This window comes from Zonotrichia leucophrys, chromosome 11 (assembly GCF_028769735.1).
Source record: "Zonotrichia leucophrys gambelii isolate GWCS_2022_RI chromosome 11, RI_Zleu_2.0, whole genome shotgun sequence".
Lineage (NCBI taxonomy): Eukaryota > Metazoa > Chordata > Aves > Passeriformes > Passerellidae > Zonotrichia > Zonotrichia leucophrys.
Genome location: NC_088181.1, coordinates 15,268,470 through 15,293,581, shown reverse-complemented (window position 1 = coordinate 15,293,581; position 25,112 = coordinate 15,268,470). Strand labels below are relative to the sequence as shown.

General features: G+C 39.6%; 1 long non-coding RNA gene across 1 annotated transcript in view; it reads left to right on the top strand.

The window, feature by feature from the left end:
* Positions 1-2,194: 2,194 nt before the first annotated feature.
* Positions 2,195-25,112, top strand: part of LOC135452963 (uncharacterized) — a 39,870-nt gene continuing 16,952 nt past the window's right edge. The window contains exons 1-2 of the long non-coding RNA XR_010441742.1: positions 2,195-2,283; positions 12,856-12,930. This is a non-coding gene — a long non-coding RNA (uncharacterized LOC135452963). The remainder of the gene's footprint in view (positions 2,284-12,855; positions 12,931-25,112) is intronic.

Here is a 25,112-nt window from a genome sequence, read left to right as displayed (position 1 = left end):
TGGCCCACAAAGCCATCTGCCTCAGGAAAAAGGGTTTTGTGTTAAAATTTTTAGGTAAGTACATAAGAGTGTATGATATCATTTTGGCTGAAAAGCCAGCAGTGGAAGCTTTTTTTAGTTTAAGGAACTATCTTGTGTTTTTTTAAGATTTTTGGATTAATGCCCTAGGGATGACTTGGTTATTGATGAAAGATAAAATAATTGCTAAAGCAAACAGAGAAAATGATGCCTCTTGTGTTCTCCACCAGAGAATCACAGCAGGATCCAAAGGGAGGGTTCTGTTCCTTTCCTGGCATTTCCAGCATGTTTTTGCATCCAAGGGTCTTGGAAGACCCCAAACTTCTCTCTCAGCCAGTCAAAGCTCTTCCAGGCTGACATAAACTCTGGATGTATTTTACTTGTTAAAATATGCGGGGCAGTGTCCCACACTGAATAAGTTTCTCCATCTTTTTGTTACCTTTTTCCAGCATTTTCTCCTGTGCTTCATATGTAAAACTTGCAGCTGATTTTTCCAAGGGAAGGAGTGCTTCAGGAGGCATTGGCTGTGCTTGGATCATCCCATGCAAGGCAGGAGGTGTGCAGGGACCCTCCCATAACCTTGCCTTAGCTGGTATAAAACAGCAGTTGAATTACCCCAAAACTCTCATTCTCCAGAGCAAAACAATTTAGTACCCTCAAATTCTCTTCCAATGCCTCCAGTCCACCGGACTCTCCATTACAACTGAACTATGACTACATCTATAGCTCTAAAATGAGTAATTTTGTCATTAAGATGACTTGCCTGTGGGATACTTGTAGCTCTGAATAAATACACAACCATGTTTCTCTCTTTCATAAAATTACCCAAAAGCATTTGTGTAATAAGGATGCTAAAATAATCTTGATTATACTTGTTTATATCAATTCTCATCAGACATGATAAATATTAATGTAAGAATGAGTGTTAAGTAAATTGAGATGATCACAAAACAGCACTTTAAAACAGCATTATCATCCAGTGGATCGCCCTGTCTACAAAGGATGGCAATAAAATGTATCAGTTGACCTCATAATTTGCTTTCATTTGTCTATATCCCTTATGAAACTTGGAAACTGATATGAAATGTGGAATCAAGGCTTTGATTTATTAAGGTAGAATGGGTTCAACAAGTGCTCTAAAGACCACTTGATTCTGATAGTTAAATTTTGTTTGTGTGAGACTCTCCAGGACAGCATATGGCACTCTGCTAACAATGTGTGTTTTTTGATTTTAACAAGACAGTCAGGGAAAATTGAGATGAGGGAAACTAACAATTAGAAGGTGTTTAATGTTAAAAAAAATCCAACAAACCAACAAACCCAAAAGGAGGTTGTACAGAATTACAGCAGTAAGAGCTGCCTGAGTAACATCAGCTATCTGGCAAGCTCTTTCTTAGGAAAGAAAGGGAGCTTGGGAAATTGGGAAATTAGGAAAAGAAAGGGAGGCAGGGAGTGAATGTGGATGGGTCTGCCAGCTCCATGAACTGCCCCTCAGTGACACAGCTTGAGGCTCAAGTAAGGACCATGTGTGTGCACTGCAGCTGAGTTTCTTTGCTGTTTGTTTTGTTGTTAGGTACTTGGTTTTTTGAAAATTTCCTTCCTTGCATGTGGATTGTAACCCTAGGTGCTGCACTGGTGGGTGCTGCACTGGTGGGTGCTGTGGATGCACAGCTGGCACCAGCAGCTCATGGCACCTTCCTGCTTGTACAAACACCAATTCCTGCTCAAATGCAACAGATGAGAAGCTTTAGTGTTTCTTTCTTGTGCCTTTTCTCTGCTGTTTTTTTTTTTTTCCCTTGCAATCACTGATAGGTTTTCTGGGCCATGCCCAGATGATTAACTGCAGTTTAGCTCAAGGCTTCATAAAATGTGGCTTTCAAATGACTTAGTGATAGATGAGTTACACCAGAGTGGTGCATGCAGAGCTGGGAATGACAGCTCTTGCTACTACTTAGGATCATATTAAAAACAGAGCAGGAAATTTCTAATTCAGAGAGATTTAATTTAAGAGATTGTGTTTATTGCCCTGGCTGTGGGAAGCATGTTCCTTATTCCATCATCCTCCATCAGTCAGGCTACTTCCCCTTTAAGCTGGTGGCCAAACTGCTGATTGGTAATGAGGGAGGACAGGTGCTATTGTGTGAAACCAGGCAAACAAGTGCTGCTGAGATGAGGGCTCTGGGGATGCTCCAAGAGCAGCAGAGCTTCCCAGGGGTTCTGTGCTTTGAGCTTTTCCCTGTGTGTGACACCAGGAGCCTGGACTTGGTGAGTCATACTATAGATAGTGTGGAAAACACTTTTAACATGGATTGTTTTAATGATCTTTGAGTACTACCTGATTTTTTTTTTTTCTTATGTGGTACTCTTCCTTAATCCCTGCCCTGGCTGGTGATCATATTTCTGTACAGCAATGAGTAGCATGGACATCTTGAAAAAGTTGATAACTGCCTGTATATGCTGGGAGGTAAATAGGATGTGAAACCCTTCTAATTTTTGAAATCAAAAGATAATCATTGTAATAGATGAAGAAATGGCACAACTCTTTATGCATGAAGAAAAAGCATTGAATTTCCCCATGTCAGAAGTTTGATGATAATAATAGTATTAAAAAAAAAACCACCTTATTGGACATATTCAGGCTTGTTGGGCTTTGTTTTTTTGAAATATGCTAATTGTGATAATGTTCGTATCCGCTTAAAGTGTTGCTGAAAGTTTTTGTCTATGTTTGAGGATTTACGATCATGAGGAACTGAACACCTGTTCCATGAATAATAGGAGGACTCTCTATGGTCTGATATTGGATTAACTCGGTCAAAATTTTATGGAAAAATTATTCAAGTGAGGATTCAAAATTATTTGTTAGTGAATTCAAAGCACATGATGTCTTTTTCTACCTTAGACTGGAAAAACAAGACCAGTTATGCTGTTAGCTGGACTTTGAAAATGCAAATAATTATGTAATTAAGAATGTGCTTCAGTCCTATTACACTACCCATAAAATTTCACAATCTTAAAAACAACATGTTTTAAAATATTTTACTAAATATAATTCATGTAACTGATTTTATTGCCTACCAAGTTGTGCAATTAAATAGTACATGACTATTTCTTACAATTAAAGATTGCAAGGATCTTCCTACATACAATATGATATATTTAACAACTTTTTATGCTAAATAGTTGATATAGTTAATGTTGTAGTCACTTAATTCAATTTTAATTAGCCAAACACTAGTTTGAAAATGTGAGCTTTTCATTAACTGACATTGCTCATATTTTTGCTGCTTGTTTTCCCCGTAGTTCTTTCAAATTATGTATGTATAATGTGTTAACGTTCATGAAATGCATTTATCATTGAAGGCAATGCCAAAATTGGTGCAGAGTGAAGAGAAATATATTTGTGTGTTTTTTGACAAGTGTAGCTTGAGCCTGAGATGATTTTTAAAAAAATTAAAAAACAATTTCTAAGCATTAACTGAGTACCCCTCCTGCAGAAAAAAAACAAAACAGAGGAGTTATCTTGGGCCTTTTGACAATCACAGGTGTCCAGGCTGAGATTTTTGTCACTGAGTAGCCTTGAAATACACAGAAACCATGAAAACTCTGTGGAAAGGGATTTACACCCTGAGCATGGATTGAGGAGAAGTATTTCATGAGGGAGGGTTTCTAAAGGACTTCTATAATTTATTGTTTGATTCTGAATTATGAAACTGGGAAAAGGTGATATTAATTTGACTTTGTTATAATACTTGCTTTGCACTGTTAATCCTACTATCTATATAGCTGGGGAAAAGATACCAGCTGGTTATAGGCTAGAAATTACCATATTAATGTTTTATTTGTGTGGGAATATAGTTGTGTTAATTAATGTTTTGATGTGGTTACCAGCACTTAGTGGTCTCTGAACGTCCCCTGCTGACTTGGGGAAATTAGAAATGCTCAGGTATGAATGTGGTGGGGGCAGTTTTACCATCTCTGCCCCAGCTCCCAGGGGGAACCCCACTTTATGAAGGGTGGTGGTGTGGACTTGTGCCATCAGGGAGAAACCTTGCTGTGCAGGGTGGCTGGGGAAAGGGAAAAGGGGGAGGTGTCGAGTAGAAAGAGGGGATTTCAGCTGATGTGCAGCTTGGCTCCAGCCAGGGATGGCTCTCAGCACTGATGAGAGTTGCCTCACTTCATGAGAAGATCTCTAGGTCCTGTCTTGCTGCAGAAGTGTATTTAGAACTCACAGTCTAAAAGATGCTTTTTGTTTAGTCACAATTGCTTCCAATTTTTGTTTCTTAAAACTGCTGGAGCTTTTCTTTTATTTTTTTTAATGACAAGATCAAAGTAGGGACAGAAAGCCCCCAAAAATACTGTGAAGGAATATGTATGAAGAAAATGAAATGTTAGTCTTGATGTTGCAACCCTCCCTTCCTTTTCCCCTTCCTTTTCCCCTTCCTTTTCCCCTTCCTTTTCCCCTTCCTTTTCCCCTTCCTTTTCCCCTTCCTTTTCCCCTTCCTTTTCCCCTTCCTTTTCCCCTTCCTTTTCCCCTTCCTTTTCCCCTTCCTTTTCCCCTTCCTTCCCCCATTATTCCCAAAAAAGTGTCTCCCAATATAAATATTTTAATCCAGTGGACAGGCACTGTAGTTTTGCCATTGATATCTCTCCTGTTCTCAGTCTGCAGACGTGAAAGAGTTAAATGTACCAGAACTCTGTAACCTAGATAAAAAATATGCATTTTAATTTCTAATAAAAAAAAATCAAGCAGGTATGAATAGCAATAAAATTACTCAAAATGTTTAAATTGAAGGAAAACAATTGGAAATGGATTTAGAAATATAATGTTTAGTTAAGCAAGCTATAATGTTCTGTTATTTTAATCAGTATTGTGAAGCAATTTAAACTATGCTGGAAGAGAATTCTGATGTTTTAACATATAATTCTCTCCCTCCCCCAAACAGTCACCAAAAATTCCTTAATGTTTCAGTCCTATTCTATGGTCCTTGGCAAGAGCAGCCTCTTCGTGCAAAGGTTTTCAGTTTTTGCTCTGTTTGCTGGCTGGCCCTGGCACAGCCAGCCCTGGACAGAGCAGCCAAATGGACCCCCAGGCTGTCACATCAACAAACAAGATGCTTTACATAAGACCTGGAACAACAAATAAACAAAAAAATCACTATCAGAATTAGCATCTGAGAGAGATGCAGAGTGTTGGCAGTGCAGGAGGAGCCTTGATTCAGCATCTCCCCTGTCCCTGCCTGATTGGGGTGCTCTGCCCCAGCTCTGCTGCTGTGCAGGCACCTGGAGAAAGAGCAGGACTTGACAGGAAAAGAGGATTGGCAATTTCTGGAGTCCCCTCCAGCCTTGGTGCTCTGCTGAGAACAGGTGACAGCTCAGTGCTGACTCTCTTCTGCGCCACCAAAACCTTGGGATGTTTAAGGGTGTGTGGCTTGGTTCAGAGAGACCCCTTTGCTCTAGGTGCTTATCTGAAAAATATGTAGGCATATTTCCAGCCATAATTCTGATTTTTTGCGATGCTTCTTGATTTTTTCACCTGCAGTGAGTGAAGTGGGTCCTGCTGGTAATCCGTGCAGCTTCTTGGGAGACTTTAACAAAACTTGTCTCTTTGTCCTCCACCTTTTTCTGCATAAGTTTGTAGGCTTGAGGTACTGGCTGTACGTCTCTGAGGACAGTGCAGAACTCCTGATTTTTAGCACAAATGTTTGCATGCTTTTTTTCTGCTGTTAAGGGAAGTATTTGCTCGTGAGGATTTAGAGGTTTATCTTCTCCGCCTGTCTCAGAGAGCCTCAGCTCTTGGAGGAGCTGGGGTGTCAGTGCTCATCCAGGCTGGGGACACAGCTCTGGCCTGGGCACTGGCTCTGTCCTGCCCAGGGCCCTTCTGGAGGAGCTGCTGTGTGTGCCAGGCTGTGCCCAGCAGCTGCTGAGCGTGCTGAGGGCCAGGAGGCCGAGCTGGCCCAGAGGGAATGCTGTGCACAACGCTGTCCCCTCGGTGGCCTCCTCCTCCTCCCTCCATATGGGGCTGTGGGCAAAGGAGTCTCTCGTGCTGACCCCAGCTTTACCCCACAATTGTTTCTGCCTGTTCATTTAAATTCCTAAAGAAGTGCAGAGAAAAGGGAAGATGCTGCCCTGTGTCTGTGGAGCACCAGCCCAGCAGCCCTGGGCTGTGCCTGGGTGCTGTGGTGCTGCTCCAAAGGGATTCCATTCCTCAGGAGAGAAGCCACGTTGGTGATAAATCACCGTGCCTGAAGCTGCTGAAGAAGGAAAGAGGGGGAGAAAGGAAGCACTTTGCCCTGCCTTTTATTTTCAGGGTGGCTGGGTTTGTGGGATGGGAGCTGTGGGTTGCACAGGGACGTTTCTCCCCTTAATCATCCAATTCTCCTGAGAGGGAACTTCACACATGGACCCTTCAGGCACGTCCCCAAACAGCACACACAGGGACACCTTGGTGCTCTGTGTGCAGCCCCTGCCACTTCCAAACTAGCTTTGTTACTCCTTAGAACGTGTTTATTAAAGAAGATTTGGGCTTTGCAATAGGTACTAAATCTCTGCAATGTGCTGAATTCCCATTCTGTGAGACTCCAGTGCAGGCTCTGAACTGAGGGGAGGCGGGTGAACTTAAATTAACCCAGGAGAGGAGGGTGAATGCTGCTTTCAAGCAGCAGATGCTGCAGCACCAAATAAGCATATTGCACAATAAATAGCAGTCATGGCTTTAATTAGGAATTCAATTGAAGTTGGAAACCACTTGCCTACAGTAAAATTGTCCTATTTAACATTTCTATCAACATATTTTTTTATCATTGGCATTGTTGCTTTTAATTTAACTTTCAATTTTAACTTTCAATGTAATAGATAAAATCTTTTTAAACGCTACGTTAATAGTTCTTTCCCATGCATCTATCTTGATTTTGTATTTAAATCACAGACACTGAAGAAATCAGGGCAAAAAAAATAGGCACATCCTTCAACTAACTGTCCAAAACCTGGAATACCTGTGCTTTTGGATCACTAGGTCTATTTGGAGCTCCAGGAATGTGTGCTTAGCACACACACTCCTACAAAATGCTCTCTCTGAAAGCTCTGGTCTGGTGGATTGGAAAGCAGTTGAAAGGTGACAACCTGTCAATATGTGCCTCAGAATTAGAAGAATACAGGCTTCACTTCCAAACAGCAAACACACACGGGCTAACTTTAGGTATTGAGCTTCCTAAAATGTAAGAGTTCAAGGAGGGAAAACTGTGCTTGCTTTGTTACACCAGTGTGCCTGTAGCTCATCTACTGGAACTGAAATTGATGGTTAACTTAGAGGATTTGCTGTTTATTGTGCTGGCAGGCTGGAGGATCTTTCTGCATTTTTATCTGGGGATCTGTGCATGATAGGTGATTCCTGGTGCCCTTAGAGGCACTTTGTGATGATGGCATTTTGTGTGAGATGGGGCAGATGATCTGCTAGTGGGAATCTCTGGATCTGTCCATGGAAATGTTGGAGTGGGAGGGACAAAGCAAAGTCCCCTCCATGAACCTCCCACCCCCAAAACCACAGTGTACTTGCTGACAAATAAATACATATCAATTATGTAAATATAGCTCTGAAAAAATCATAAAGCCTTTACCATCAGAATAGGGCCACAGTTTTGAAATGTGGAAATATTACAAGAAAGAACTCCTGAAGCAGATAAAAAAGACAAACAATCTTATGAAATCAGTCAATCCTTCCAGTACAGAAGAGACTAACTTCTGCTAGTCCCAAGTTCCTTGTTATTTCACTCAGGGGAATTCTTTCCTGGTACAAGACCTGATTTACAGTAATCCTGGGAATGTAAGCAGGAGACACCAATCAAACTCTTGTGAGAATTTAATACCATCAATAACACCAGTGTTAATACCTTTATCCCCCATCAGATGTGGCCAGTCTGTATTGTGACAGAGGGAAGAGCAAAACCAAATCCCACTGAACTCTGCAAAGGAGTTTTGCCCTGCCCCAAATCTATGGAGAGGGGGTCAGGCAGAAGCTGGGCAGAGCAGGCGCTGTGGCTGGGTTGAAATTTCAGACTGACAAAAGTATGCTAAGTCATAGGCATCCATTTATTCCTGCTCGGGTTAGGAAATAACTTTCTAAAGCCTGGATTACACAAGCAGTGTTTATGCTAAGTTGAAATTCATCCAACATGGAGCTGGATGTAAATTGTTCAAAACTGTCCTGGGAAAATGATATATTAGTAAATACATTAACAAAAAAGAAAAAAAAAAAGTAGCATTGAAGTACCTGCCTACTAGCGTAACTTCAAATATTCTTGAAAAAATACAGTAATATAAAAAGAAGCAGCAAAAAGTTCTTCCTGGTCTAATGAACTCTGAAATTTTTCACTTACTTACAGACAGTTAGGCTTCAGGAGGCAGCCTCTCTGTCAAAAGTTTGACACACAATATTCCTCAAGTTTTCTTAAACTCTAATACAACTTGAATTTACTTGTCAGAAGTGGAGATAGTGGTGGATTTCCAAATCTGTGTAATTTCAAGCCATGAGTCACAATCAATAAACTATTCCCAGAACTATAGTTAGGAAGGGAATAAAAACAAAGTGGAATCACAGAGGAAGTAAGGAAATAACTTTTAAAAGAACTTTAGCTGACAGGATATTGGCTACTGATACTATATCCGTTATTTAGGTAAATAATGTGTGGAGTTTGGTTTGGTCAAAGTATAAATGATTTTCCAATGGAAGGAAGCTTTGGTTTTGTTGTTTTTGTTTTTTTTGGTTTTTTTTCCATTTGAGATTTACCTTTTGGGGTGATCAATTTTTCTGCAATTTCTTTTGGAAACACAAAATTCTGATTTCATGTTTTGCCAAAGGAATGTTTTCCCAGAGAAGCTGTTCTCTTTTTGTGTGGAAAAAAAATTTTTTTGAAGACATTTATAAAGAAATTTTTTCCTAAGAGGTTTCTGAGCCTCATTTTGTGAATTTTTGCAAGGTACTTTGAGATTTAGATACTGCAACATATTTGTTTTTAGTGACTGAGGTTTTTTTGTATGACTGGAATCGATTTTTCTGAGAGGAACATGCACAGACTGAGAGGTGGCTGGAGTGAGATTGTCAATGGGGAGAAACCTGACCAGAGTATGGGACAAATCCTGTGAAAATATACATGACACATGTAGTCTTGCAAATAAAATCCAATCAAATTCAACTCCTGAATGACATCTGTCACACAGGTTAGAAGCAGTGGATATGACCTTTCCCAGTTCATTCTCTGTGGGTGATTTTGGATTTTGTAATTTTAAAGATCTCAAGGAGAGTGCTTTGTATGTGATCTCTTTATACCCTCCATATTCCATTCTGTGTATGACCAGGATTAATATAACATATGCAAACTAAATCCAGGCTATTGCATTTACCAACACTGAATTTTTATGAAGGTAGGGTAGCTCTTTGATAATCCTCCCTGGCTTTTATTTGCTTTCCTTTTTAATATTTCAATGAAAAAAAATATTTGTTACCATTTGTTATTTCGCAATTTATTTTTGTAAAGGTCTATTTGTGTTGCATTTGGCCAGAGAGTTACTGTAACTTGCTCCAAATTGCTGTCCTCCTGGAGCAATCCATGGAAATGTGTTGCTATTGTGTTAGTACCAAACTATTTCATATCTAGAAGACTGAAATCACAGGGACAAATGCAATATTTTTCTTTGCTCGACTTCTGTCTAACGAGCTCTGCTGTTGGGCAATTGGAGATCTTCATTGTAGCCCTCTTTCTTGCTGGTTCCTGTGTGACTGAGTACATGAATTCTTAATATTCCCATTTCCCCATCTGTAAAATGGGAATTTTTATACTTTCCAGCTCTATAAAATTTATAATGCAATTAATAGGATATTGACAGAGCAGTCTGAGACCTCAGGTGGTAGGCAATATATGTAAACATTTTGACAGTTTTATTATTTCTTCCAGCTTAAAAATAGAAAGGTTTAGGAATCACATTTGGAAGAGGCTAAGAGAGTTTTGTGGCTGTTGCCAATAGAAGTATTTGGACCCTCTCTCTTCCTATTTCAAAAAAGTTGCCTTGACATGCAACTATTTAAAATATAGTCCTCTTTCACAAAATTGTTGCAGTGTGCTATTTTTTTTAATAGAAAATTCAATTTTTCTATTAAAATATTTTCTCAAAATTCATTGGGGAAGCAAAATAAAAGTGAAAATAATTCTGTGGGATTTAGACCTAATATTTCTGTAATTTTGACCTGTTAAATTTCAGTGCAATGCCTTATACTTGTTGAGAGTAACAGTGGCTAGCCCAAAGGATCAGAACTAAGAATAATGTTTCCAACTATTCTTTTCAGCTGACCTTTTGCTTAGCTGTGAGCTAAGGTCATTTTCACTCTTGGCTGGGCTTCCTTGACAGCTCAGATGGCTTCTTCATGAAGATACTGAGATAAACTAGGGCCATGCATTCATTCACATTGCTAAAACCACTTCATCAAATACTGCTTCCATATAAAATACTCCCCATCTAATCAAGAAAACATCAAAATCCTGCAAAGTGCCCTTGTTAATCCTGTCACTTACCACCTAGACCATTTTTCAAGATGATTTAATTAGCAAAGTAAAAGAACGTGCTATTCTTCCAGCATCATTCACACAAGTTAAAATGTACTCTTTGCTTTAAGATATAAATAACTTGCATAAACTAGTAGAAAATACATGCAAATGTAACACTGACATTTAAAAGCAAAGATATATCCTAGAGTCAAACGTGTTCTGATTTTCTGCCAATATCACCAGAGCCCCAAAGCCACAGTGAGAGGTCCACCTTTGCTAATTTTCAACCAGAGTTGCAGTGAAGAAGATCTGCCAGTGGAAAGAGCCATGCACAGCAAAAGTGTAGTTAGATCTTTATTTTTACCAGATCCAAAGTGGCTTTCTGATACCAAGAACTCTAAATGTTCCAGAGAAAAGGAAAAAGCTGGAGGAGATAAATACATGCCAAAAATAAGAAGTGCAGGTGTTGTGTGCTCTATGCATATATGCTAACCCATAAAAATTGGCTTAGCAAAGGCAAACCAAAAATAGCAGCAAGAACCCATGATGCTACTCTAGATTAACCCTAGAAGCAATTCCCCCTCTTCAATAAAGTGTAGACTTACTAGAGGTAATTGTCAGCATATTCTTTATTACTGCTTCATAGTTATAATATCAGAGTGCTCCTAAGGTATAATTAAAGATTTACCTAGATTTATGAGACTTTATCATCACCAACAGGGTTAAAGAATGCCAGGGAGAGCCATTGTGTGAGGGTTTTGCTCAGCAGTTTCCACAGCAGTGAGGGTATTGTGGAATTACTTCAGTGCTTTAGCAAAGCTTGACTGCTTGGCACTAATGTAAGGGGCATTATTAGAGAGGGGACGGCGTGTTAGGCCAACTGTGCACCTCTCCTTTGCTGGAAAGGAGAAAAGTGGGGGAAAAAAGGGAATCAGAAGCCAACAGAAGGGGATGGATGCACTCTGAAGAGTGGAAATTAAGTAGGAAGTAGCAGTTATCATTTATAATGATGACAATAATGATATGCTGGAAAGTTGTCAGTGTCCACACAGCCCTCTCCATTTCCCTAATACTGATATCCTTGGTGATGGATCTGTGCTCTCCCACCTGAATTCTGCACAGCCCACACTTTTAAATGTTAACTAAACAGTGCTGAATGTTGTAGGCTTCCAGATGTTACCATATTTATTACATAACCCTTCACTGAATGTATTTAGCAAGCATAGATGATAGGATGAGCCTGGAAATTCTGGAAGGGATAGAAACAATCTGTGGTGGTATTTTAAGACATTTTGGTCCCTTACCTCCCAGTTTGCTATGTACAGGATCAAGTTGCAAAGCCAAACCTGACTTTGGTTAGTACTTTATTCTTCAGAGGATATCTGAGGCTGAGAAATCAGAAATCACTGCTAAGGGCTCACAGTTTGACTTTCTCTTAGCTGCATTTAAGCATACTAAAAAGTGATAAGACACTAGAATAGAAACATGGTTCCTATATTAACAGCAAATGCTTTGATGATGAATTGTATCTGAATTTGCCTATGGTTCCATAGATAGATCTTGTTAGAAATTGCTCACTCCTCCCATGTTCACAGTCTGCGTTGCCGTGGGAGTTTATAGAGGGCAAAGGATGAAATTTGTAGCTGAGTTAAATATAATACTCAGTTCTGCACCTGGTCTGGAAACACTAATTGGTTATCTTGCCCTCTAATATTAGTCTTTTGCAGTGTGAATCTTTGATCCTTTGGGCAAACATTTCAGTTTCTGTTTGCTAAGGAAAGGTTTCATTCTGTGCATACAGTACATGGGTGCCTTATCACACTCACTGCAAGAGTGTAGAAAAGCTAATATTCGTGGCACATAAATTGCTTCTCTTATTGCAACTTTCACATCCTGTTCCTTCCTTCCTTGCAAATTCAGAGTTGAAGCTGTAATAGAAATTTCAGTCATGTGAAAAGGATCTAAGGTAGAAATAGAATATCTTCTGTGGGATGGATTGCCATTTTGAAAAAAAAATGAGATAAAGGAAGTCAGAAGAAAATATAAAACAATATGATTGTTATTTTGTGCTGCTTTCCTAGAAACAACTAACATTTAGAACTGATTGAACTAAAGAACCTGTAGGATTTTGAGCACATGGCACGCTCCTGTAAGACCATTGCAGTCTCACTTGTAAACACTTGACTTTTAGAAAATTCTGGAGGTTTAAGCTACTTATTCAAACTGTACTTTGTTGGTGTTGCCTGGCACATACGTGATTTTTTTAGCTCCCAGATCATGTAAATTTTTTTTTTTCCTATAGGATTTTGCCCCACTTGCCTTCTCCTAGACCATGGCATGAACAGTTTTCTGGACATAAACTCAGGAACAATATCAGGTAATTGTCTACAAGGCAGTTATCCTTGCCTTAGTGGCTCTAACAGTTGGAGGTTAACAACATCCCTTGTTACTTTTTTACTGCAAGGAGAGAAAAGACATGGCTAAAACATGAGAATTAATAATATGCAAGAAAACTCAATCACAAATCCTTCTGCTCAGCATGGAACATGTGGGGCCTGAACAGCAGAATTCCTGAGCTCTTACAGTGGTGGATCAGGTTGGTCAGGCAGTGATCACATATGCAGATCTGGAAGCTGGAGACAAGAGGCTTTAACTCATGCCCCAGACTCACTCAGGGGCTTTTTTGCATTGCAAAATGGGATGAGTATTATTGTCCATCTCCCTGTAGAGAAACACCATCAGGAATTTTGAGGCATGCAGATACTAGATGTCAAAGCAATTCAGCATTCCTCAGAGCAAACTCATCAGAGGCAGAAAGTGAAACAGAGAGCTGAAAAGATATTCTTGGAATAGCCCCTCTTTCCCTGAGTTGTGGTGCTCCCCATATACTGCATGATGCAGGGCTTGTGTGGAGAACAGTAATAATATAATTAAAGACAGTTTATGTTACACTTAAAAAGAAAGCAGATTTGAAGTCATATGGACCACCTAATTTTAGTATTTCCTATCTTGTGAGTGCTTAAGTTTCATAAAATAAATCACAATCTCTCAATAGTCTTAGTGGAATTTCCTGGGAAGTTTTTTTGTTGTTGTTCGAGAAGTAGGGAATGAAAAAATTCTATTTTGTGCAGCCTTAACAGCTCCCATCAGGCATGTGATTTGACTCTGATTTCTCAGGACAGATTTAAACTATTTGAATGACATGACTTTTTAAGTTACTGGCAGCAGGAAAAGGTTCCTGTCTTGGAAAGGGTGGGCTGTGGCAGCTCTGCTCGGAGCCAGGGAACCCAGGCCAGATTGTGTATGCAAGCTCATGATCTCTGTGTGCCTCCCCATGCTGCAGGAAACTCCTCTGCTGGTGGGGACGCAGAGGTGGAGCACGTGTGAGAAAGTCCTGTTAAACACTGGCTTTGTTCCCCTGCAGGACATGTGTGTATTACTGCTCTATTGGCTGTGGGGTGATTTGGCCTTTTAAAATGTTCATTTTCCAGCAGTACTGGGAATTCTGTGAAAATCCAGTAGAGAGATGAGAGCAGGAAGGAAACTATTTGTAGGAGGGAGGGAATTAAGTGCAAGCTGCAACCAGTTTTTTCCCTCTGCACTACAGAAACAGTGGAAGAACTTCCTTAGCTTCAGCAAATTCTCCATGTCTTACTTTGAAAACTGAATGGAAAGAAAGGGTTTGTAAGAATGTTTCTAAAGTGAAAGAATAAAAAAATAATCTTTTAAAATGAAAGGTGGAAAATGAAGGGGAGTTCCTAAGAAAAATTCACAACTGCGTCCTAGGTAGAAGTCTGCAATTTTAGAGTTTAAACTCCAACTTGTTCTCAGTTTTAGGGATATTCATAATTTATTACAGAGAAGAGGATTTACATGGGAAGTCCTGCTAAATATCCCAACAGAGGAAAAGCCTGGGATGGGCCTTGTGTCTCGGTAAATTTTACGGTTACGGCTCCAAGACAGAAATCTACTGGAAAAAGTGTTCTGTAACTATTTTTTAATGTTGAATTGTGAAATTATGGTTTCTATGACCTGTTCAGTGAATGCTACTGGACAGATGGTTGACATTGCCCATTCCTCTATGTGTGTGTGTTTCATACTCATATGATATTCTGGTCACTCTGATGTCTAAATCATCATTTTCCCAAGTTGCAAAGGGTTGGTTTTTTTTCAGGAGTTACCTGCTACAGTAGTGTGTCCAGGAAGGGATCCTAAGAAAGATGTTTTTGAAGCAGAATGCTGAATTGCTATCAAGGTGATTTTTCAGCCACCTGCTGTTACAAATTCTCTCCCAGGTTCCTGGGTTCAGAGATGCCATGTGCTTCCCTGTGGTCTGTTTGCACACCAATGGGAATTCAGGTTTGAAGAGAAACCTCTCCTCTGACAGCTCATGACTGAGTGGCAGATGGGCAGGGACAGCTGAAGGCAGTTTAGGTCCTTCCAAAATGACCTTTGTAATGAGGGTGTGGTGGAGGAGGCAGAAGTGGCCTCCAGAACCTGGAATGTAAGGATGAGGGTGAGATGGGATCAGCAAGAAGATTTAGGGACACCATGGCCTGGGCAGAGCTGGGGCACAGGAAACAATTTTAGCAACTGTATATAAAAATATTTGTGATAATTAAAACTACTGTCATCCACAGTAGGAACAGTAAAACATGAGGGCTTGGGCAAGCAGGACTAGGCTACTGCTGAAATAGCCCATTCCTTAAATGCTGATAAGTGTTTTTAATTCTGTTCCAGCCAGGTTAGTTATAAGCTCAGTGATATCCAGCTGTATGGGAACACGTGGCCAGTCCTGTCATCTCTCACCTTAATGAGCACTGAAAGCCAATAACTAGAAATTCTACCCAGTGCTCAGCATAGCAGTTCATTATATAAGTTCTACATATAGTTAAATTAGTAGCTTAGTTGACAAGAAGGTGACATAGCTCAACTTATTTTTTAAATTGCTTAGCTTTATCACTCTATTGAACAGATTGTTCAAGTATTTATAGAATACTGTGCTACAGCCAATGTGATCTGCAATTAAGGCAAAAATGGTCAAGTAAAATGACATGATCAAGCAGTTTAAAATGAATTGACCTCTGATTGCCATCAAACAACCAGAGGTTGAGTCTTGAAGCACAAAATTGCCATCTTTAATTCCTTAAGGAAATTGGGTGCTGGGACTGGAACATGTTTTGAGTGAAACTTTAGGAAGGGAAAAAAAAAAAAGTGATGTTTTCAGACCAGGAACTTTGTTGCTTTCCATTGTGGTTTAACATGTTGCTGAGTTTCAGTGAGATGACCTTTTAGAAATTTCTGTAAACCTTACAGAAATTGGAGTTGTTGAAGTACTAAGCCACAGACCTTGCCACCTCAAAGGGGTAACATGCCTGAAATGTACAGAATTTAAATTTTGGTTTAAAGGGAGAAAGTATTTCATGGAAAATTAATGGAAATTCATGGAAAACAGTCCAATCGAATGGTCTAAGACTTTGCCCCTAGGACTTTCAGTTTTCCAAGACATTCATTTCAGCCCTGAAGGAATGTGGAAGTTGTGTCTCCTTCTGTCCAGACCTGACTCAGAGAACATGATTTCAGAAAAAACAAACAAACAAAACCAACCAAACAAAAAGCAAACAAATTTCTTTGCAAGAACAATTTTTGTATGTTTTCATTTTATGTGGAGCTAAATAATCTCTTGCTTTTGGAACCACTGGTGAAAAGAGAAGTATGAAATAAATGAATATTAAGGAATAAAGTCCAGGTTCAGCAAACTGAAGTACTTCAGGTTCTACTAAACCTCTACTAAAACACTTACTTTTAGAACCATGATCAAGACATCTAAAGTGGCCTCTTTTTTTTCTTTTCCTCTCAGGAAACTTGTTTAAGTCCACAGTGTGATTTTTTTGTTTGTTTGGCTTTTTTATTCCAACTTCCCTTTCACCAAGGTGCTTTATTTGGAAAAGGAACTCTTCATTAACAGTTATTTAATTGACTCTGGTAAGCAATTGTGTTGAGAGGAGTCTTGCCCATCATCACCTATGGCAAACTTGGTTCTCGGAAGGGGAGTTGGCAAAGAGATACTGAGCTAGAGGAAAAAAAAAGCAGAGACTGAAGAATGTATGTTGAGAGGAGCCTTTGAACAGCAAAAAGAGAAAAATTTTCTCAGAGAGAACCTCAACCAAGTGACTTAACTTCCACTGATAACACTTGGGCTAGAGAGCTCCTGGGGAGGAGGTTGTGTATCACAGGAATCAGCTGGACATTGTGGTTGGAATGCTCTCACCCTCTAGAACAGCCTTCACAACTCAGTCATGTCTTTATTCTGTTCTCAGTTATGCTCATGGTGACAATTCCTGTGATTTGGAAAACATCTTTATATATTTCTGTTGCTAAGATGGTCAGATATTCCCTCAGACTGAAAAACACCTGGGCATTATTGTCCCAGAATTGATTTAAAGAATTAGCAATACATCATGTTTCAGACTGAAAGAAAGTCCAACTGTTTCAAGCAAGTTTTACTCCACAAGCTGCATTGTTGTAATTCACTTGGAGGTTCCTCAGGCTTTTTGTATTTTTAGTTTAGTTTAGAAGCTCTTAAAAAAGAGGTCCAGTACTGATAGCAGTTCCCTCTAGCACAGCAGACTATGTCTTGTTTCCCAATAACTGCAGATTCTGATGTTGCCAGGAAATATTTCCAGCAGATTTTGTAATAGAGGGTGTCCACTGGAGATGGGAAACAAAGATACAGGAATATCTGACATCAGTCTTGGCCAGAGCATCCGGTTCTGTTTGTAACTGGCTGCTGCTGGATAGAGCAAAATTCATCAGCACAAGATGAAATGCTGCAGAGCAGGATTTGGACAGCGTGTGGTCCTTGCTACTGCACTCCAAATGCATCCTCAGCTCACATCCCCACCAATGCCCTGGCTTGCTCTTCTCTCCTGTGGTATTTTGAGATGGACTGTGAGGAAGAAGAGGTGTTACACACATTCTGCTACTTCTCACAGCAGAATAACAGATTTTATCATTGGGTGTCTTGGTTTGCAGTTCAGGCTAATAGCACTGCATGAATCCCTGCAGCTCTCCTCACTGATTACCCCTGCCTGGCATCCAGGAGCCTGTGAAACGCTTTTTGTGTTGCTTTTTTACAGGGGAAATTTGTGAGAGGGAGAACTTTTTGCTGCCAGGGGGTGGCAGGGCAAATTTAGCTTAGCAGCTCACCCTAATTGAGTCTGCTGGTGCACTAAAGTGCCGTGCACTAAAACTTCAAATTTGATCTGGTCAGCATGGCTGCATAGGTGGTTTGAAGTTGGATTTACCCAGCAATGGGAACTGTCTCCACCAATGAAAGGAACAACCTGTGAGCCTAGTGGTCTGTGACAGCCTGGAACTCCAAATTGAAATGGGTGTGTTGGCAAGGGATGAGCAGCTGTTCCTCAGAGCAGTTAATTCTGCTCCTGCTGCCCCTCTTTCTCCACACAGGGATACACAAGTCTACAGAAGGAGTAGAAAGAAATATAGGTCTTCTCCACTGCCCACCCCCTCTCATTTTTATTTTTTTTTTCAGACCTGGTAAGCCACCCTCCCCCTTTTTTATTTTTTTGGCCAGTCAAGTTTGCAAAGCCAGCCATTCTGACTCGCTGTACAAGCAAGATAAAAATTTTAGAAGTGCAAGTTCAATGCTGCAATGTGATTTAACTGTACCTGTCTAAACCTCCTAAGCCTGACATGTCAGTATCAGAATGTGACATGACCTCATCAGAATGATGTGTGAAGCCTGGGGCGCTTCAGGAGTGCTGTTTAACCACACTAGAACATTTACTCTTAAAAAATGCTCTTTAAATATTTTAGGTTCTGATATCCCTGATATAGTTCAAGGCCTGTGTGTAGCTGTTTACTAAGCAGGTAATCACAAAGAATCCAGCCAGAGAAGCAGTGGGATTGGTGTGTGGGTGTTGGAAATGAGGCAGGAAGGAGACTCAAGGAAGGTTGACTTTGCATGTGCTCATCCATGCTCTGGGTGCTCAGGGCTGGTGGCAAAGACCTGGTGTGCATTCACACTCAGTTTGCTTGTCACTCCCATCTGGGAAGGCCTGGAAACCTCACCACCAATCACTCTTATTTCTCTTTTTACCACTTCTTTTCAAGCAGGGGAACCCCGCTTTCCCCCCTCCCATTTTCCCTTGTTTTCATCTGAGTGACAGAAATCCTGAGCAATCCATCCCCAAAGGGGCATTATGTGCCAGGCACCACAGCTGGGATGTTCCTCTCCTTGGATGGCCAGTCTTGCTGGAATGATGTCACACAGGAGCTTCAGAAGAGAGTTCTGTCATCAGGAGATTGTCACAGCCAAATTTTATTGCCTAAAGACAAGATGTTTCATTTCTGAGACAATTTGTCTTTGCTTAACCCTAAACATTTTTTAAGACATTTCTACAGGATTTGATGGCCAATATCATGTCAAAGAGGGGATTTTTTCATTTGCTTCTCTTCTCCCCTAAGGTCTCCTTCATTAACTTCAGCTGCCACAGCAGAGGGTGGGAGAAATGCTTTTGTGTTTGGGCTAGAAAATGATAATTTTTCAAGACTGTTTTAAAACATCAGATGGGAACAGAAGTTCACAAAAGTATTTCTGCTTTTTTCTTTTTTCTTTTTTTTTTTAACAAACTGTTTCATAGCATATGTACCACTTAATATGGCATATGTTAACTTCAGTGTTTTAATTGATTAGCAAAGTAAATAGATGCATATAATGGGAATAATCTGTCAGCAGCATCATGAGGCTCCAGCAAGGTGAATTCTTTCTTAACTTAAGAATGTCGTTTGGGGGGCTTTGTTGCCTGTGATTTGAAAGAAATTTGGTACGTTGTCTACTGTACATTTTGCTTTCCCCCCTGCAAGCCGCACTGTCTGACAGCATGCAAATGAGAGATGGCTGTACATACAGAGGGAAGGAGAGAAAGGGATTAGGTGGACTGCTAAATACACAGTGTGGAATATTGTCAGTGCTCCCTGGTGACCTTGGGATCAGACCTTGGCCAGGAAGAAAATGGACTGTAATTAATAACTCAAAGTTCCAGGCAGCAGGGCCTTTGTTTCTCCAGGTAGGAGAAGGAAACCATTTAATGCTCTTAACAAAGAAACTGAAGAGAGCTCTGTTAAGGGCACGTTGGGAAAGTTGACTTGCATGAGCTTTTCTGCAGGCTTTTCCTGGCTGCTTTGTCTTAGCAGAGGTTTTGCTCCTGGATAGACTCATGGAAAGCAAAAGTACCAAAGCATTAGGATTACAGCAAGGATTGAGAACTGTTACTTGCCCACTAGCATAAGCTGAATTTCAGTTGATTAAATGGCTTTGTCCTGTGAACTACTGGGTAATAAAATCCAGGCTGTGCTATGAGTGTCTTTCTCAGTACTTAAGCTGGTCCTATGAACGTTCTTACAAACTCTAATTTCGTATTGGATTTTCAGGCTTGTTTACTGTTATTCTGATTTTCATTGGAAAAATTCAGCTCGGACAGCACTGTGAAATGCTCCATTCCAGGTCTAAGCAACCCTATTTCTGTAGGCAAGCTGGTGGACTCTGAGCTGCTCTGCAGGTGGGCCTCTCAAACCTGGGTATAACTCTTCAAACACAACTGTTATTCTTACTTACTGCTCTATGGACAGCTTTCCTGAGAGACACAGTCCAAACAACTTCTCTAAAATCAATCATTCTATCTAGAGTATTGCAAAAACATCTATGACAGATTATTTTAGATGCAGTAGATAAGCACAGTTGTTTTTTAACTTGTACACGGGATGTAATTTTCCCCACAGTTTTGATAACCTCCGTGCACATAGCAGTTAAAAGCCGAAAAACATTTCTTTGGTTAAAGCATATCAGCAAAACACAAAAGCATACATTGAGCGGGACAAAGGCTTTGGGGACCAGGACTTGTTGCTGCTGCTCTCTGCATGCAGCTGACCTTGTCTGTGCTCGATAATGGAAGTTACTTCATCATCCAGCCTCGGGCCTCTCCTGAGCAAACGCTGCCAATCACCCTGAATGGTGCCAAAGCCTCACCAGCCACGTCGTGCTGCTCGCTGCTCGCTGTGGATCAAATGAGACCACCAACCCTTAACCCCAGCAGAATGGAGAATTTGTGTAGTTTCAGAGAAGCAAAAAGCACACAGGTCTGCAGTGGGCTTTTGTTTTTGCATTAGCTGTTGGTGGTTTTCTAGGGATTACATACAGTACTAAGAAGAAAGTGGAGTTGTATTGGTTCTCTATGTACTGTGCAAAACCCAGTCACATTCAGTACTTGATACTTAAATTGATATGGAATATAAGCTTCAATGAATTTGCCTGTTAATTTTGCTTGGTTATTTTTTGCCTTATCTGTAGTTACATTGTGCATATTTGTTTTAAAAATATGAGGTATGTTTGTTACAACAATATAATACCCCCAAGACTTTATAACATACAAAGCTCTTCAAAGTTCAAGTTGCAGTGTAGGTAATGGCTCCAGTTTAATGTGGGAAGTTTTCAAAGATCCTATTGCATAATATTTCAGAGTTTTGTTAATTTTTGCAGCAATTGTTCAGACACAAATTGCCATTTAAATGTTTTCCCCTAACTACCTTCATCAGCCACAGATCATAGGACACAGAGAATCCTGGGAAAAAGTATTTAGCCAACAATGACTGTAAGCAAATTTTGAAGACCCAGGCCAATTACAAACCATATTTTCCCATTATTCAAAATCAAGGCAGTATTTTACCTCTTCCAGAGCCTTTCTAAGCCCTTATTAGCATTCCAGATTTGCTGCAGCAAAATCCTCATTTGTCCCCACAGGAGAAATACAAATTGATTTTTCAAGGTATGGTCCATTATCTTCCTTGTGCCCCCAAAGCCACAATTGTGCTCCAATCAGTGAAGTTCTTCACAATAATATTATTATTATTGCTGAGCATCAGTCCTGGTGGTCATCTGACCATCAATGCTTTGGTTGTGGTCTGGGATGATCTCTAAGTTTGCTCATCACCAGGAACCCTCTGGTGCATCACCTGTACCTGCCCTGCCCTGGATTTCATGTCCTTCACCTTTTCCTCTTGGCACCATTGCCCAATGAAAGGCTGAGCCAGGACCTTCAGTTTTAAGGTTTTTTATAAAAAATTCCAGAGAAGATGTAAGCACAGATGTTTTTAGGGCCAAATTGTATTCCTGAAGTTCCTTCCAGTTCCTACTTATTTTGAGGTAGAATTTTACGTGATGATTTTTCTGGTCAAAACTGAGTTCACCCTACTGCAGTGAGATGTGGAATGGAAAGAACTATTTTTAAAAGGTCACTACAGAAAGTGAATAAGCTTCCTGTATCATACTCCTCAGGGCTGATTAGGAGTGTTTCTCATCAGAATTCTCTGGCTCCTTTCAAAAGAGAAGTTGCATAAAACTCTCCTTTTTTAATGTGCCCATTATGAGAATGGAAGAGCCGTTATGTGACAAAAAGGCCAAATGCAATCTTAGAATGTTGTCAGCATCTTCACACTGGTGAAGCTGTTAGTTTATTGCAGAACTAATAGATCCTGTGCACTTTGATACCTTCTCAGCTCATGAATGTTTTTCAGTTTTCATGTCACACCTCAGTCACTTCTCTAAAGGGCTTTTCCTATGCACAACTACTAAATTTCTCTATTGACATATTTCAATGTAATTAAACTGATTGCTGAAAAAACCATAATTCTTCTTTTAATAATTCTTCTTGCCTTTTAATAGGGCAATTTACATACTGGGTAACTTTAGACTTCGTGAAAGGCTCTTTGAAATTTTATTTATAAATTGTTTCTCTTCAGTGTTTTGAGAGTCACTCATCTTGGTTCTATTATCACGCCAATGAATTAGTTCAAAATGTAAGACAGTTTCTGTATTTTTCTTATTTAGCAGATTATAGTGAAGGCCTTGATTTGAACTACAGTAGCTTAAAGGTATTTGATTATTTATTTAGTAGTCCAAAGAAAGTATAATTCGATCCCCAAAGCTCCCCCAATCTGAATAGAGAGACTGTACAACAAGAGTCAATTAAACAACATCCCAGGTAATACTAAATTTTAACAGTGACCTAAAATCTGTTTTGGACTCATACTTCAAGTTTGATTTTTAAAACACAGACTTCAACTTGATTTCTTGTGAATATTTTTGTTAAATGCCAACAGGTTCATTTCCTGTCACCAATAAACCCTGAATTCTAGTTGTAGGTAAAGATATGCAGTAGTCCCATAATGGGATATCCTTTTATCTTTTTATGCCACTTCTGCAGATCTTCTGATCATTTTTGTGCTTATTATGCACAATTTAGTTCTTCCTTGGTTTGCAAATGAGCCACAAAAAGAGATTGATTTTTACAGATGTTTGCTATTCAATATTAGTTGATAAATGTTTTAGATGTGGTGTAGAGCTCATGATTAAGGGTTTGCATTCCATAGACCAAAACTTCTTGATATAAAACATTTATTAGCTAATATGTACCACAGATACTGGTAGGTGCAGTGCTATTGGAAACTTCCTATATTTGTGTTGATCACTGAGATCAAGTTACTGTTTCTGCTTCCCTGGTTCCCTGAGTAAAAGGCTTACATGCAGGAGGAAGGTCTGTGTAAGCTATTTGCTTGTTACAGGAGATTGAACTTTACTTCAAATACATTTTCTCATGCATATGGATGGGAGAACTGACATGGGTATGGCTTTGGATTTTCATTTTGAGCCTTCCTGCCAGTTCCATCTCTTTGAATAGGAGAAGCAGAAGACTCATACTTCAGCTCATGGAACTAAAACAGATTTAAGTGGGGTAAAGGATTCTCCATAGCCCTTGGCTAAGTGACCACCCAGAAATGCTTCCTAAATGCAAGATGAAATCACATGAATTCAGTCATGTGAAATCTTCTTTCAATGAAAATGTACTAGGTTGAAAGTCAGAGGCTAATAAATTTTAACAGAATATGAAGATTGTATCTGAGGAACTGAATGAATGCTATCAAGGAGTCATTTGCCATTTTGAAAGTTCTTGCAATGAAATGAGAGGACAAAAATGATAGTGATAGAATTCTATTTTCCTGCCTGTTTTACTTGCCTGACCCCTAGTTAGCTATGTCTTCATTAAAAGAACAAAACTGAGAATTTCACACCCATTTAACACCAAGTTAAGTATCACTTAACCCCTTGGTACTGACCAAATGTATCCCCATTAAGCAGAGTTTTTGTTAGTACCATCCCAATTAAACAGCAGTCACAGCTATTCACTAACATTATACCAAATTAGTTTCCTGGGAGGTATCTTAATAAAGCAACCATCCCAATTAAGCCTGTCCTCATTAGATGGAGGATACAGTATTACTATTTTATTGTAATTGAAGAAAGGCTCGTGGTCCCATTTCATATAGTTTAGCTACAGAATTATTAATAAACAACAGTCCCAACTAATATATTAGTGCTGACTCAGAATATAATAACATTGACCTATTAAATATGGCATTTGCATGTAATCAGTGGCTTCTAGCTGTAGTTTTCTGAGCCACTGGAAAACAGAAGGATTTTTTCTTCTTGTGATGTCCTTGCTCTTCTTTGTTGACATCATCACATTTAGTCTGTACAAAAGAAGTGTTGAAAAACATAGAAATTGCTGACTTAGGCTCCTTGGAGCTTTTGGAGGTGATGACTGTGATAAGCTGGAAATCTTTTGAGCTTATGGTGTTTGCAGTTTCCCAAATGTAATTCAGATACTTTGCTAGCTCTAATTTTTAGCTTTAGCTCCAGTTGTTTTCTAATACAATCCTGAAAGGGTGAATTTGGACAATCTCATCTTGGCCATTTCGAGCACATATGCTAGAACTAAGTCTTTTTGGCTCAGCTGTAGCTTGAATCTAATGAAAATGACAGATAATGCAGAGCGCTGTGTGCCTGCCAAAAAAGAGGATATTTCCCATGAGATAGCACCTGGTGATGCAGAAATAGACACTATAGATTTGTGATTGGCTGGTACTTACCAGTATTCATATCTAGTCAGTATTATCAACCACACAAGATCACATCTTGGATAATAACAGCAACAATGGCATGCATAAAAAATTACTGCAGCAAAAAAGGGAAAAAAATAGATCAATTATGTCAATTATATGGTAGCACTTTTTTTCTCCTCACAGTTTCAACACTGAGAAAAGGTGGCATCTATCTCTGATCTAATTATTCACATGCTTATCCATTTTTTTCTTTCACTTTTCTCTTTTTCACACACATAAAGCATTTTCCCTTTAAAAAACAGTGTAGAATCAAGCATGCATACATTCTGTATGTGACTTACATTTTAGCAGCTGAGTAGTTGGCTACTTGAAAATAAAAAAGCATAAAAAGATTCTTGTGTTGGCTTTCTCTAAACGGATATATATTGGGATGACCTTACCTGAGAGCAAAAATGCCATCAGCCAGAAAACTGCCATAAATTAAAGTGCTATTTAAGCCCTGGTTCTAGTAAAAGGGTCCAAATTTCCAAGGTGCCCCTAATGGGTCTCTGTTTGATGATAATGGAGCTTTTCTCTGAG